The sequence below is a fragment of the Microtus pennsylvanicus genome, chromosome 12 (assembly GCF_037038515.1).
Source record: "Microtus pennsylvanicus isolate mMicPen1 chromosome 12, mMicPen1.hap1, whole genome shotgun sequence".
In the NCBI taxonomy this organism is placed as follows: Eukaryota; Metazoa; Chordata; class Mammalia; order Rodentia; family Cricetidae; genus Microtus; species Microtus pennsylvanicus.
The window spans coordinates 30,056,478-30,071,412 of NC_134590.1; positions in this window are offsets into that span (position 1 = coordinate 30,056,478).

A 14,935-nucleotide genomic window follows, 5' to 3' on the forward strand; every position below is an offset into this window, starting at 1 on the left:
GTGAAGGCATATAAAAGAGTTCTACCATGAGAGCAAATGGGATCCAGCCTCCTTGAAATGACACATAGCCTTGGGTCAGAGTGAATATGACTATCTTGGATAGACATGGCTGAGTGGTGTGCAAAACAGTGATGTCCAATAGACACATCCAAGCTGATTCCTTTTATGTGGTACATGTTTTATACAAATCAGAGCTCATTGTCAACATGCCAGGGTCACATGTAAGACAGCAACTGGTCAGCTCCTGTTGACTGAAGTTTCTGTCCCACCCAGTCCCACAGTCATTTAGTCCCAAAGAAACACACAAAGGTCTACATTACGTATAAACTGATTGGCCTATTAGCTCAGGCTTCTTATTAACTCTTATAACTTATGTTAGCCCATAATTCTTGTCAGTGTCTGGCTTCCTCTCTGTCTAGGTGACAACTGCAGACTGAAACTTCCCTTTTCCCAGCATTCTTGTTGCCCCACCTCTACTTCCTGCCTGGTCATCCCATCTATACTTCCTGCCTGGCTACTGGTCAATCAGCATTTATTTAAAATACAAGTGACAGAGTATAGACCGTTGTCCCACAGCAACCCCGCCCCCTTGTTAAGATAAGAACTCTGAATTGAATCTCCTTGTTTAGCTTTTCTACTGAACATTATCCATCACAACTTGTAACCAACATTCTAAACAAAGGCAAACATCCACAATCCATTTCTTGGGAACGTGGGCATAGTTTTCCAAACTACTTCCTGCCGATTAGGGGTGCTGATAATCTTATGAGGACCTAAAGAATTTAGAATTATGATAAATTCCTGACTGGAGTATCCTGTGAGGCTTGATCATCTCAAGCAGCAGTCTTTAAACTGTTCTGGATGTAGAACTAAGACATCTGGGCCATTCCTCCTTTCAGAGATTTCTCAGGGGATCTTCCTTGGTCAAACCTGATTTTTCTTAATCCAGAATGAATTCACAGTCCCTCATTTCCTGTGGAAACAAAAGCAAAACCTCTTCTCCAAAGTAACATATCTTTTGACTTAATTTTAAAGCCATACCATTTTCAAAATATGTATATTGGATTAATCCAGCAGCATTTATAATCAAATGTCCTTTATCAGCTTTTGCTCCTTCCTCAGTCATCAATTTAAAAACAACACAATAACATACAGTATCCAGACTCTCTGTGTATTTTTCATCTTTACATGACTTTATTTTAAACTTTATTTCTTTTATTTCTATTTTTAATTTTTGTATTTTTTTTGAGACAAGGTTTCTCTGTGTATCTTTGGCTATCCTGGAATTCACTCTGTGGACCAAGTAGTCCTTGAACTCACAGAGGCCCGCCTGCCTCTGCCTCCCAAGTGTTGAGATTAGAGGTGTGTGCGACCACACCCAACTACTCTCTTTCTTTATTTTAAGGACTTTATCCTTTCCCCCCCAAGTCTACATATAGTTTTAAATACACAGTAAACCATCTAGAGGTTTTCTTTGTCTTTGAATCTATCTTTACTGTATATCTCTTTTTCTGATCACATGAGTCTTTAATTCCTAAATGGTCTTTTTTGGTTTGGTGGAACAGAAGGATGCTGTCTTTCTGAGACACTGGTGAGGAGAGAAGGTGAGTTAGTTGCTCCTTAACCTCTCTGAGCTAACAGGTTTACACTCTAGCCTCTGACTCCTGAGTCTTCTTGATAAATAGAGTGATAGAGAGTTAGTTAAAAACTACATTTGGCAGCTGATGGGGGAGAGTCTTCTGTTTTGTGTTAATTTCATTGGTTAAATAAAGAGACTGCCCTGGCCCTTTAATAGGACATAAAATTAGGTAGGAGGAGTAAACAGAACAGAATGCTGGGAGAAAGAAGCTGAGTCAGGGAGTCGCCATGATTCTCCCACTCCAGGCAGACGCAGATTAAGATCTTTCCTGGTAAGCCAGCTCATGGGCTACACAGATTATTAGAAATGGGTTAAGAGGCTGAAACTAATGGGCCAGGCAGTGTTTAAAAGAATACAGTTTCTGTGTAATTATTTCGGGTAAAGCTGGCCGTGCAGGCAGCTGGGGTGCCGGGGACACAGCCCTGCTGTCCCTATTACAACAGGCAGCAGCGAGAGAGCTGCTGGAGGGATCAGAAGTCCCACAGGGCCACAGCCTGAGCAATGAGGCACTGACCGCTGGGCCATGGATCCTGCAGAGGGTAGTTAAAATATCAATAGACTCAGGTGCAGCCACTGAGCTGACAGAAAAACAACAGTGATCTACATGTACCAATCAGAGCTGAGCATTCCACAGTCTCTTCTTCCATGCATTTTGACCATTTATAAATCTCTTTATTAACTACTATCCACTGTGGGGGTGGGCTGATGAGGGCTGTGGTAGTTTGAATCAGGAATGTCTCCCCTTTCCTGGAGTATCTGAATACTTGATCTCCATTTGGTGGTGCTGTTTGAGAAGACTGGGGGTGAGGTTTTGTTGGAGGAAGTGCATCACTGGAGACAGATTTGAGAGTTTAAAGACTTGTGATAGTCCAAGTTCTCTCTCTCTCTCTCTCTCTCTCTCTCTCTCTCTCTCTCTCTCTCTCTCTGTTTCATGCTTACAGTCTGAAGATGTGAGCTCTCAGTGTCTTGGTCCAGAGTAATTTTTATTGCTGTGAAGAGACACCATGTCTAAGGCAATTCTTATAAAAAGAAGCCTTTAATTGGGGGGATTTCTTGCAGTTCCAGATGTCTAGTCCATTATAAGCGTGGCAAAAAGCCTGCTGGGGAGGTAGTTGAGAACTATATCCTGATCTACATGGGGTTGGGTGAGAGACTGGGTCTGGCATAGGCTTTTGAAACCTCAGAGACTGCCCCCTAGTGATACTTCTTCCAACAAAGCCACATTTGCTCTAACAAGGTCATACCTCTAATCCTTCTTAAATACTCCTACTACCTGATAACTAGGCATTCAAATACGTGAGCCTGTAGGGACCCCTCTTATTCAATCCACCAGTCATCACAGTTTTTTTTTAATTCTTTCTGGAACCATAAGGCCAAATAAATACTCCTTTTTATAAATTTGCATAGTGTTTTATAACAACAATAGAAAAGGAACTAATACAAGAGATATAAGCACCATTAATCTAAGATTTTCAACATTATACTGACCTGTGAACTATTAGTTTGTATGACTTATAAGTCCAACTGCAAAACTCATTTTGTCATACAAAAATGACAAATTTATGAGATTCAACTAATAAAAGGAAGGACCTTTATGGGCTTTTTTGCCTCAAACTTGAATGAACAAAATGTCTCACTGATGATAATCATCAGAGATTTGGAGAAATTTTTAGTGGTTATTAAAATTGTATGTAGACATTTCAGGCATATACAAGCATTCATAAGAAGTGAAACACAAAGATTTTTATACTCTTAATTCTCTTTCTCTGAAACCCTTAGAATGTGTATACCTACAGACATAGAAAATGGTAGAGTGATTGACAGGAGATACAGGGAGGGGAAAGAGAGGTGACCACTAGTTGGTACAAGGTATCTTATTGGTTTGAAGATAATATTTTGAAATTAAACCACTTCAAAGAGAATGTACTTTAAAGGGGTGAATTCTATAGGGCATCTGATGGAGAAAGGTCATTGGCTAATAAAGAAACTGCCTTGGCCCATTTTATAGGTTAGAACATAGGTGGGTGGAGTAAACAGAACAGAATGCTGGGAGGAAGAGGAAGTGAGCTCAGACGCCATTTCCTCTCATTGCCAGGGCAGACGCAAATGAAGCTCCGACCCATGATGGACGTAGGCTAGAATCTTCCCGGTAAGCGCACCTTGGGGTGCTACACACATTATTAGAAATGGGCTAATCCAGGTGCGAGAGTTAGCTGAGAAGAGGCTAGATATAATGGGCCAAGCAGTGTTTAAAAGAATACAATTTGTCTGTTGTTATTTCGGGGCATAAGCTAGCCAGGCGACCAGGAGCTGGGGCAGCAGGAACACAGCCCGCAGCTCCCTCAACAGGCATGGACAATAACTCAGCAGTAATAATGATGATGATGATGATGATGATGATGATAGTATTTTGCTATACTTTGTTCACAAAAGCAAATGAAGGTGCATCTTAATAAAAAATGTAAAGTGTTTTAACAAGGCAGTTTTATATAAGTTCAATGTCTAGTATTTCCCCAGTAGTGTAAAGTTTAACAGTCATGATAAATCTGTTGTACAAAGAAGACACAATGAATTTTGCACGAAATTCCATGTGGATGGGTATGTCTATCTTTGTGAGTTAGGCAAACTCGGGGCATTAAGATAAAGAAAGTACTAGTAACAGTATCCTATCTTCTATAGTAAGCGTGAGATGAACTAATTCCACTTGGAGAACTCGAAAAAAAAAATCTACATCTAAGGAAGGTAATTAGAGAAAAGATGGCAAATTCAGAGACAGAGTGACCACTTGGGGTTAGAAACTGTGGGAACAAAGACGCCCAACTCTCTTGGGAACTCTTGCAAACAAGGAGTCCTTGATGTTTTATATGAATTTAAGAAATAAAATGAACCTGGAAAACTACAGTAAAATTTGAGTCCCTTGGACGCCCAGTCATTTCCTAGTCACTAGAAGGATTGGAACTTACTTTTAAATCCTCTTAAAAGTATTCCCTAAGTCTCCGATTATTTGTTTACTTACTCATTTAAAAATATTTCCACTGGGGCTGGCAAGATTTCTCAGTGGGCGAAAGTACCTGTTGCTAAGCTGGATGACCTGAATTCAATTCCCTGGTCCCTACACGGTGGAAGGAGAGTACCGACCTCTGAACACTGTACAATCTCTGACTTTCGCAGGTATGTTGTGGCATGTATGCATCTCCAAGTATACACAAACACACAAATAAATAAAATGTTTGAAAATTTGAAATAAAATAAAACCATCAGACACTCATCAACAATTCTAGGTTAAGGGAATACAGCACAAACAAACAAAAGGAACATCTTCCTCTGACCTCATTGGATGGATGTAAATACTTAAAGCATCCTTGGACAAATGTTATATATGTAAAAGGCCACAAAGAAGGGGGGAGTGTAGTAGCAGAGTAGGAGGGACTCATGGCTTGCAGAGGGGGGCCGGATTTAGCTAGAAAGGGACATGTGAGCAAATATCTAACGGTGAGTATCCATGGACAAGCATGGACAGTCCATCTGGGGGTGGAACATTGCAGCCAAAGAGACTATTCAGTACAAAGATTCTGAGGCAGGAGCATATGATATATTAGAAGAATAGCAAAGTATTCATGTGTCTTTGTTAGTATTTTATTGCTGTGAAGAGACACCATGATCACAGAAATTCTTATAAAGAAAAACATTTAATTGGGGTTGGCTTACACTTCAGAGGTTCAGTCCTTAATCATCATGGCGGAAAGCATGGAGACATGCGGTCAGACACGGTGCTGGAGAGGTAGGTGGGTGTTCTACAGTTGGGTTGGCAGTAAGCAGGAAGAAGAGAACACTGGGCCTGTATGAGCATCTGAAACCTCAAAGCCCACCCCCAGTGACATATTTTCTCTAAGTCCACACCTACTCCAACAAGGCCATGGTGCCTAATAGTGCCACTTCCTATTAGCCTATAGGGGGTCATTTTCAATCAAACCACCGCACCAAGTGTCCAGAGTGTCACACTGGGGCAGTAAAATGATGGGGATGAAAAGTAAAAGAATGTGACATCAGAGATAGAACTTTTGGAAGGCCTCGTGGTTCTTTGTGAGGGCCTTAGATGCTACCTTGCATACATGAAAAGGCCTAGGAAGCTTTGAGTTCAGGACTGGTGCAATCTGATTTCTTTCTTTCTTTCTTTCTTTCTTTCTTTCTTTCTTTCTTTCTTTCTTTCTTTCTTTCTTTCTTTCTTCTTTCTTTCTTTCTTCCTTCCTTTCTTTCTTTTTTCTTTTATTGAATTTTATTGAGCTCTATATTTTTCTCTGCTCCCCTCCCCTTCAACCCTCTCCCAAAGAATCTGACCTGTTTCTTACAGGACCTATTTAAGTTCTTGTTGACAGCCAACAATAGTGGACAATGGCTGAGTTAACAGTCAAGACATAACTTTAAAAACAAAGAAAAGAGATGCCTTTGGCCTAGCTCAGGGTGATAACTGTGAAGGTGCTGGTCTGTTTATACACATGATTTGGGGATAGAGCTAATAGGATTGTTATGTGAATTTTTAGAGATACTGAGGCCAAGGATAATTATAAGATTTGGTTCTGAACTCTTATTTAATCAACCTAGTTATGGCTTATTTCATTAAGATCTCTAGTTACTGCTCTAGATCTGACCTCCACAGGGAAGGAAGTGAATATGTGAAGTCAAGAAGCTGAGGCTTTCCTTTCGCTTTCATAGTTAATTGTGTGGTAATTAACTTTCTGGAAATAATATTTATTGACTTCCTGGAATTAATAGTTATGAATCCCAGCATTTCTTTAAGGGTAGCTGTACTAGGATGCTATCAGCCCCTAATAATATTGCTACAAAATTCTATAACATAAGATACACTTTTCCTTTTCTTGACTATCTCCCACTTTAGTAAACGTACTCCAAGGACTTCTCCTTTGATTTAACTGAATCTTATAAAAATATAGAAACAGGAAGTAAGGATTTTAGAGTTGAAAGTTCACAGAACTCCACTCTTTTGTTGTCTCACTTCCATCAACTTGTTCATGTTGAAAGTAGAAAGACCCGAGCTCTAGAACACTGAGAATCATGGTTTATCATCAGCCTCATGTCCGTGAAGGAACCCAGAATTAACGCTTTGAAATCTGTATTAGCCCAAAGTTCAAGGCCATATTCAAAGCACATGGAAGGGTAAAGAGAAGATATTGTAGACGTCAATTATCTTAAGATAATGTTCTTAATTTAGATGCTCAAAATGAACCAACAGAGCAATGACTGACACATGTTTATGTGCTCCAATATCTGTGAGAAAAAAAATAGAATGACTCACATCTGACTTTTAGAAGGAGATTAAAACAACCAAATTCAGCTGTATGCGTTGGTTGTTTTCTGATAAGGCTAGAGATATTAGAAGGGATTTCCTACTTTTTTGCTTTCCTAACTCAAGTTCTCTTATCAGTTACCAAAACAAACAACACATTACAAATGGCATAACTGACATTAATGCTTCATTAAGCCTGATTTTGGGGAAGAGATCTTTTATGCTGATAAGTGTAACTGTAGTGACAATAAATCAAAGAATGTCTAAACTTCTTGATTCTTTTTTATAAATAGTTATTTACTCTGTGTGTGTGTTTTGCTGGAGACTGAATCCGAGGCCCTGTGCTTATTTAGACAACTGTCCTACCAATGAACCCCCTTCTCTCTCTTTGATTTTTGACATTCTTTTTTCAAACATGCTTGTTTGAACCTCTGGTTTTCTTTCTCAATCACCGTGTCATATACTGATGTGGAATTCCCCTCTGTATGCTATGCATATTTTTTTATTATCATTGGTTAATAGAGAAGCTGCTTCAGCCTATAGCAGGGCAGAATATAGCCTAAGCTGGAAGAGATAGAGATAGAGTAGGCAGAGTCAGAGAGACACCATGTAGCTGCCAAAGGAGACAGACGCCAGATCCTTACCACTAAGCCACAGGCTCATGCTGATACACAGATTAATAGAAATGGGTTAATTTAGATGTAAGAGCTAGCTAGAAATATGCCTGAGACATTGGCCAAAAAGTGTTGCAATCAATATAGTTTTTATGTGATTATTCATGTCCGATCAGTTGGGAAATGAATGGGCAGTCTTTATTTACAAATGGCACCAGCATGGGAAAACTACATTCATGTAAAACCTTGGGAAGAGCTTGGGAAGGGATTCTAGAAATAAAAGAACAAAGCTAAGCATGACTTCTTAGTAGCTGCATCTTTTCAGATAGAGTCTGTTTTCTGGCAGCAGCCAGAGGCATGGGTCCTTTGAGAAGTCTTCCTGACTCAGTATTAATGGAAAAAAGTTACACAGCTTCTTAAAGTTCCAGCTTCCTGGTTCATGCTAGCAGAACTAACTCTGGTTCTCTCAGGAGGTCCTGCACTTAAATGGGGCCTGTGAGCAGTGTGTCACAAATTGCTTAATGGCAGCATACACCCATTGCATCCCTGGAGATGGCGTGGTGTGCATAACTTGCAGAGGCAATGAACATACCTCTGTCATATTGGATGGGGCAAAGCAAACAGGCAGGGCCACGAAGTTGGTCCTAGCCACACCCACTTAGCAATAAAAAAAAGTGCTCCTGGTCAGAAAAGGATTTCAGATACACAATAGGACAGATTCATACATAAAAGACCTCTAAACGAGACACAGTGTTGGATAAATATACGAGGCTTAGGAGAGAGAAGAAAAAGAGTATAGGCAGTTATAAAAAGAAATAGATTTAAAAATTAAATTAAGCCTTTAAAGAGATAGTAAAAGTAATGTAAAAGAGTACAGACAGTCATAGATTAAAGGAGTAAAGAAAAATAAGCCACAAAAGATGGAAAACACACAAAGAATCTGAATTATGTATATTATTGTGTTTTCTTTAATTTTTTTGACTGCAGAGAGATATATTGTGGGGCTGATAAACTAAACATATGTGTGTGTGTGTGTGTGTATTTTAAAGATATATGTATTTATGTATATGTATTTTATTTATATGTATATGTATTTTAAAGGTATCTTGATCTTGACTTCAAAATTTGAGTCTAAGGATATGTTACCTTGGAAAAGAGGTTCTGCTTTTGATTCTACAGAGGATGGGAAGCTATATTCCTTCCAGGACAATGATGACTACTCCCTGCAACTTTCTTGAGGATTTGTTCTGCTTTTTTTGGTTTTTATTTCTGTTTTTAAAGAGGGGCTGGGCATTTCTTTTTAATTAAAAAAAAGGAAGAAGAGGAAGAGGAGGAGGAAAAAGAAGGGTTAGGGAGATGGCACAGTAGTTAAAATGCTTTTCACACAATCCTGAGGACAAGCATTCAGAATGTCAGTTGGGGGTGGCAGCCCACCTGTGATTCCCATGCCCAGGAGGCAGAGATAGGGAGGGAATCCTAGGAGCAGGCTGGCTAGCTGGACCAGACGTGCAGGTGGGTTCAAGCGAGAGACCTTACCTCAATCAATAAGATGGAGAGAGACTGAAAAAAAAGTTGTGACCTTGGGTCTCCAGATGTGTGTGCACATACTTGTGCAAACATGCAGGCACAGCTGTGTATCCCCACATATGCAGACACGCCCAGACACACATAGACATGCGGGATGAATAGATGGATAAATGAAAATTCATTGTTTTTGCCCCTCAGGCTTAAGTGATTTCCCCAAGATCTTCTACATTCATTTTCATTAATTTAGTTAAGTCTCAAAGCTGAGAATTCCCACATTTTTTTTTTCCCTACAATGTATTTTCAACCACTTCAACCTCACCTTCTTTCTGGATGCAACGTTGCCCTAGCACCTCCTGTACAAGGTACCTTCTCTTGGTCAGATTTCCCTTTCAAGTCTTGCTGAGCCCAGAGTTGAGCTTCACTGCTGGCTAAGTAAACCAGGCAAACCGGTGGGGCAGCAGAAGCTGATGGTGTGCTTAGGCATGGTTGCTGTGAGTTGGGGCCAGAAGAACTAAATACTGGTTTCAGGGCAGAGTGGGCTACAGAGGGAGACACTAGCTAAAAATAAAAACAATCTGAAATGAAAGGAAGAAAATGCCACATAGGATTGGTAGGCCTACTAACACCCCTCACTCATCACGAAGGGCAGGATGATTCATTCTATAGAGTGGTTGTCTTTTGAAAGAGTCCTTCACTCTCTTTGCTAAACTACACCCCAGCACCCACTTGTGAGATGCTAACAGAGCACCCATTTAGGATTGAAATAGGAATCCACATGGTGGGACTGTGGGAGGAAAGGGATGGATTCTGCCAATGGAATGTAGGGGTAGAGGCAGCAAACATTCAATGAAGGGTTTAGTATAGGATATAAGTGGTGCTTAACACGCGAACAGGAATGACCTGGTGGAAAAACAAAGGCGGGGACTCTTGCTAAATAGACTTTCAAGGTTTTAAAGGAGACGGTGGCCAGATCAGGCCTGTAACAAACCTAAAAGCACTGAGTAATCCAGATACTTGAGTGCAAAAGATACTTCCAAGTGAGACCTGCTACTGTGCAGATGTGGCGCACGGACAAACTTCCAGGTGAGACTGCTGCTGGGCAGATGTGGTTCATGGACACACTTCCAGGTGAGACCTGCTACTGTGCAGATGTGGCGCACGGACAAACTTCCAGGTGAGACCTGCTACTGGGCAGATGTGGTTCATGGACACACTTCTAGTTGAGACTGCTACTGGGCAGATGTGGTTCATGGACACACTTCTAGTTGAGACCTGCTACTGGGCAGATGTGGTGCATGGACATTATATGCTGAGTCATCTACTTTATTTAAAAATCTTGGTTTTTTTTTTTTTTTTTGAGACAAGGACTCGCTATGTAGTTCTGGCTGTCAGGAACTCACTATATAAATCAAGGTGGCCTCGAATTCAGAGATTGCCCAACTCTGCCTCCAGGTGCTGGGATTAAAGGCATGTACTGCCATGTCTGTCTATGATCAAAATCATAACCTAGCCGGGTGGTGGTGACACATGCTTTTAATCGCAGCACTCAGGAGGCAGAGGCAGGTGGATCTCAGTGAGTTCAAGCCAGTCTGGTCTACAAAGGGAGTTCCAGGACAGCCAGGACGGTTACACAGAGAAACCCTGTTTTGAAAAAAAACCAAAAACCAAAACAAACAAAAAAATCCTAGTCTAGTCTAAAAAGAAAAATGCTTTTACCCAAACGTCTAGAATAATGTTTAATGAAACAAAAGAATTGGGGCTGAGGCCTGCCTGCTGACACATACTGCTAACCATTAGACATGGGTTTTTCTTCAAACTACAAATAGACATTAAAATAAAAACAGAGCCAACATCTTACATGCTCTAATGTTACAGTGTGGAATCCAGGGTTTCCAGGTCAAGAACTATAAAAGCAACTTTACAGAAATAACTTAAAATCACACACACACACACACACACACACACACACACACACACACACGGGGGCTCAGAGGAGCCCTGTCCACACTATCTGCCGTCCTTGTTCTAAAAGAATGTTAAAAAGTTCACAGTTACAAATTCAGAGCTTTTACTGGTCATTGTAACCTAAAGGTAGAATCGAGAATATACTTTCAACAGTTGCCTTCAATTGCTGGACAAGCAGAGCTGAGAAAGAGGCTACCTACCAGTCCTGAGTCTGATGGCAGCTCCCAGCCTGATACAGCTTTGCCTAACACATACTTACATTGACTCTGTCTCTGAATACTTCACCCAGGGTATAACGTTAAATGCACGGTCTTAATTGCACTGCCTGTCACCGAGATGACACATTTACTGAACCCAAACCCAATGCAGGGAGAGAGAAATATTACTTTATTTATTCATTTGTTTGACAAAATGACGCTTTTAAAAGTGACACTTATTAAAGTTCCATAAATAAAATTTTATTTCAAATACTCTCAAGAAGGTCATGGCTAAAGGAGCCTGACAACAGGCCTTCTATATTTTCTATTTTTTATGACTCTTTTATTATGAAGCTATCAGTGATGTGCCCCATACACTCTAGGCAGATGATTTTGAGAGGTACTCCCTAATCTCTTGTTTGCAAATGAATCTACTCCTGTCATTAGTAGATGGCCTTTATGAGAATTTTAGAAAAATGTCTCTTCAATACAATCTTATTAAACTAGCCTTAACAGGTGCTAAGACAGAGACTCACCTTTCTTAGGTTCTTTTTTTTAAAAACTTATTTATTTATTATGTATACAGTATTCTATCTGTGTGTATGCCTGCAGGGCAGAAGAGGGCACCAGACCTCATTACAGATGGTTGTGAGCCACCATGTGGTCGCTGGGAATTGAACTCAGGACCTTTGGAAGAGCAGGCAATGCTCTTAACCACTGAGCCATCTCTCTACCTCCCTCTTAGGTTCTTGATTTATAGTTTTTACTATGTTTCTTTTAATTCCTTTTGAATGAACAAAAGTGAATTTAAATGGTTGGAGGGTAAACCTCAATTCTCAACTTGATGAGATGGAGAGTCACCTAGGAGATAAGCTCCCAGGCACACCAGCGGGTGAGTATCTTCATTAAGGACATGGGAATACCACTTTAACTGTGGGCAGAACCATTCCCTGGGCAGAAATCCTAGGTGATCAAACATGGCGAAAGCAGGCTGGGGACTAGCATTTCCTGCTTTCTGTTTGTGCTTGTACATAACCAGTTTCGTCATGCCCCTGCCGCCTTAATTTCCTTGACTATAACTTTGAATTTTGAACTGAAGTAAACACTTTGTCTGGTAACTTGCTTTTGTGAGACAATTTTTATCATAGCATCAAGAAAAAGACCAAGACAAATGATTACAGTGCTTTTGTGTGGTTTTAGCACTTAGTACCTGCGGTAACTTTCCCTCAGCATTCTGCCTACACACCTGGGCATGACAGATAGATAGCTTTGTTTTACTAGTAACAACACCAGGAGATATATGCTTGGCTTCCTCAGCTTAGGTTCTGAAGATGCTGATGTCACAGTCAACGCTCAAGTCTGGTTTAGACTTGACGTCTGGTAACATCAATATCTGAAGACCCCAGTTTCCTGAGCTGTTGGGGAAAAAAAGAAAGAAAGAAAAAATCTAATTGCTTATAACTAAAGGACCCAGTTCTTGTTTCTTCCTGTTCTGCTCCATGATTTGCAAAAATGTCAACAGAGGGGCTGTCTTAGAAAACGTATCATATAGATCTAAACATTCTTCATAACTCTATAGGGAGATGTTTCCTTATTCTTGGCTTTAAACCTTGACTTAAAATTTTCCTGACAGTAGTGTTTATAACGTGCTTTGAGTTTGGAGGATTTCTTCCACTTAGCTCGATGTTCTTCTGTTCCTGTTCACCTATGTTATGGATGCTTAACCCAGTTGCAGACCCTGTTTTCCTTGACCCATCAAAGACCCTTATCTCTGATGACCCTGACAGAGATTCTGGATGACATTATGTGACAATTGCTCTATTTTTCATTCCTGAAACTTAGCTAGTTTAAAAAAGTACAAGGGACACCAAACAGAGTTATGCTGCCTTACTATTTTGAATGGTTTACAATGACTGTTTTGAATTATGTATTTCCAAGTCACTTGTTTCTTTGATGAATTATTATAGCATTACAATGAAACCACATGTCCACATGTAGCTTATAAATCTTTAAAAAACACTCATGTCTATGTGTTTTCTTATTTTGTCTTGTATTTGAAATAATGTGCCTGGATGTTACATAGCTTGACAATATTTAGTTCAATATCTGATATCTTAATAACGGGTAGTAGCATCTACTCTATTATAATTAATACAGAATAAGTTCATATCTATTAAGAGCCTAAAACAATACATCCCATGACTCTGTGCTACTTCAATGAAAGTGCCACTGTTGATAAGATGTTATAGCATACATGGATACTGTCTGTGTACTACTTGACCTATGAGAAAAACCTCCCCTACTGTATTATAATTTCTTGGTTTGGGAGACAGTTTACAATAATCTTTGTCAAAATGTAATATAAAAATTAGATAATAGTGCTGGAGAAATCGCTCAGTGGTTAATAGCACTGGCTGCTCTTCCAGAAGACCCAGGTTCAATTCCCAGCACCCACATGGCAGCTTACAACTGTGTAGTTCCAAGGGATCCGACACCCTCACAAAAACATACACATAAGCAAAACACTATGCACATAAAATAATAAATCTTTAAAAAGAATTAGATAATAACTATAATGATGAGGTACCTTTACTCTCCAATGGGAAAATGGTAAATTGGCAGAAACCAGAAACTATATACTTAAAGATATCAGCTTGAAAATTGATATTTGCTGGTTTAAACCAAAAATATATAGAACCAGAAAAAAAATCATAAGCAAGAAATACCTCAGTAATTCTGGGAAGAAATCAAAATAAGTCTTTCCAAATTCCAACAAATCCATGGTGTAGCTACAAATATTCTCCATACCGCTGGTCTCCCTAGACTGGTTTCTCTCCACCTACCTGGTCCCACTCACTAGCTCCTGCAGATACTTACGAAATAACCACTCTGAGGCTTAATATTAATTACACACTCTTTGGCTTATTAGCTGGGCTTCTTTTTTTCTTTCTTCTTTCTTCTTCTTCCTTCCTTCCTTCCTTCCTTCCTTCCTTCCTTCCTTCCTTCCTTTCTTTCTTTCTTTCTTTCTTTCTTTCTTTCTTTTTTCGGTTTATGGAGACAGGGTTTCTCTGCAGCTTTGGAGCCTGTCCTGGAACTAGCTCTTGTAGACCAGGCTGGCCTTGAACTCACAGAGATCTGCTTGCCTCTACCTCCTGAGTGCTGGGATTAAAGGCATGTGCCACTACCACCTGGCTTAGCTCAGGTTTCTTAATGGCTAACTCTTACATCTTAAGTTAACCCATTTCCATTAATCTGTCTATTGCCAAGGGGCTGTGGCCTACCAGTACGGCAGCTACATGGCATCTCTCTGACTCTGCCTATAAATATCTCTTCCAGCCTGGCTATATTCTGCCCTGCCATAGGCCAAGACAGCTTTATTCACTGGCCAATAAAAGCAACACATATACAGAATGCCATCTCACATCACATTGGTTAATTCTGTACAAGTACAGACTCTTCTCCCTGTACTGAAATACCAGGCTTCTGAGGAGAGAAAGGGCGTTACATTAAAATGCTTCTCACCAATATACTAATCATCTAGAAGGATTCCTCAGGCCAGCACAGCATGGCCACTGTGGGCAGTTCCCCACAATTAGTACAGATTGGAGGCATGAACCAGGAGGTGGAGGTCCATTTCAATGAGTAAGAGAACATGGAAGGGGCTGGAGAGATGGCTCAGAGGTTAAGA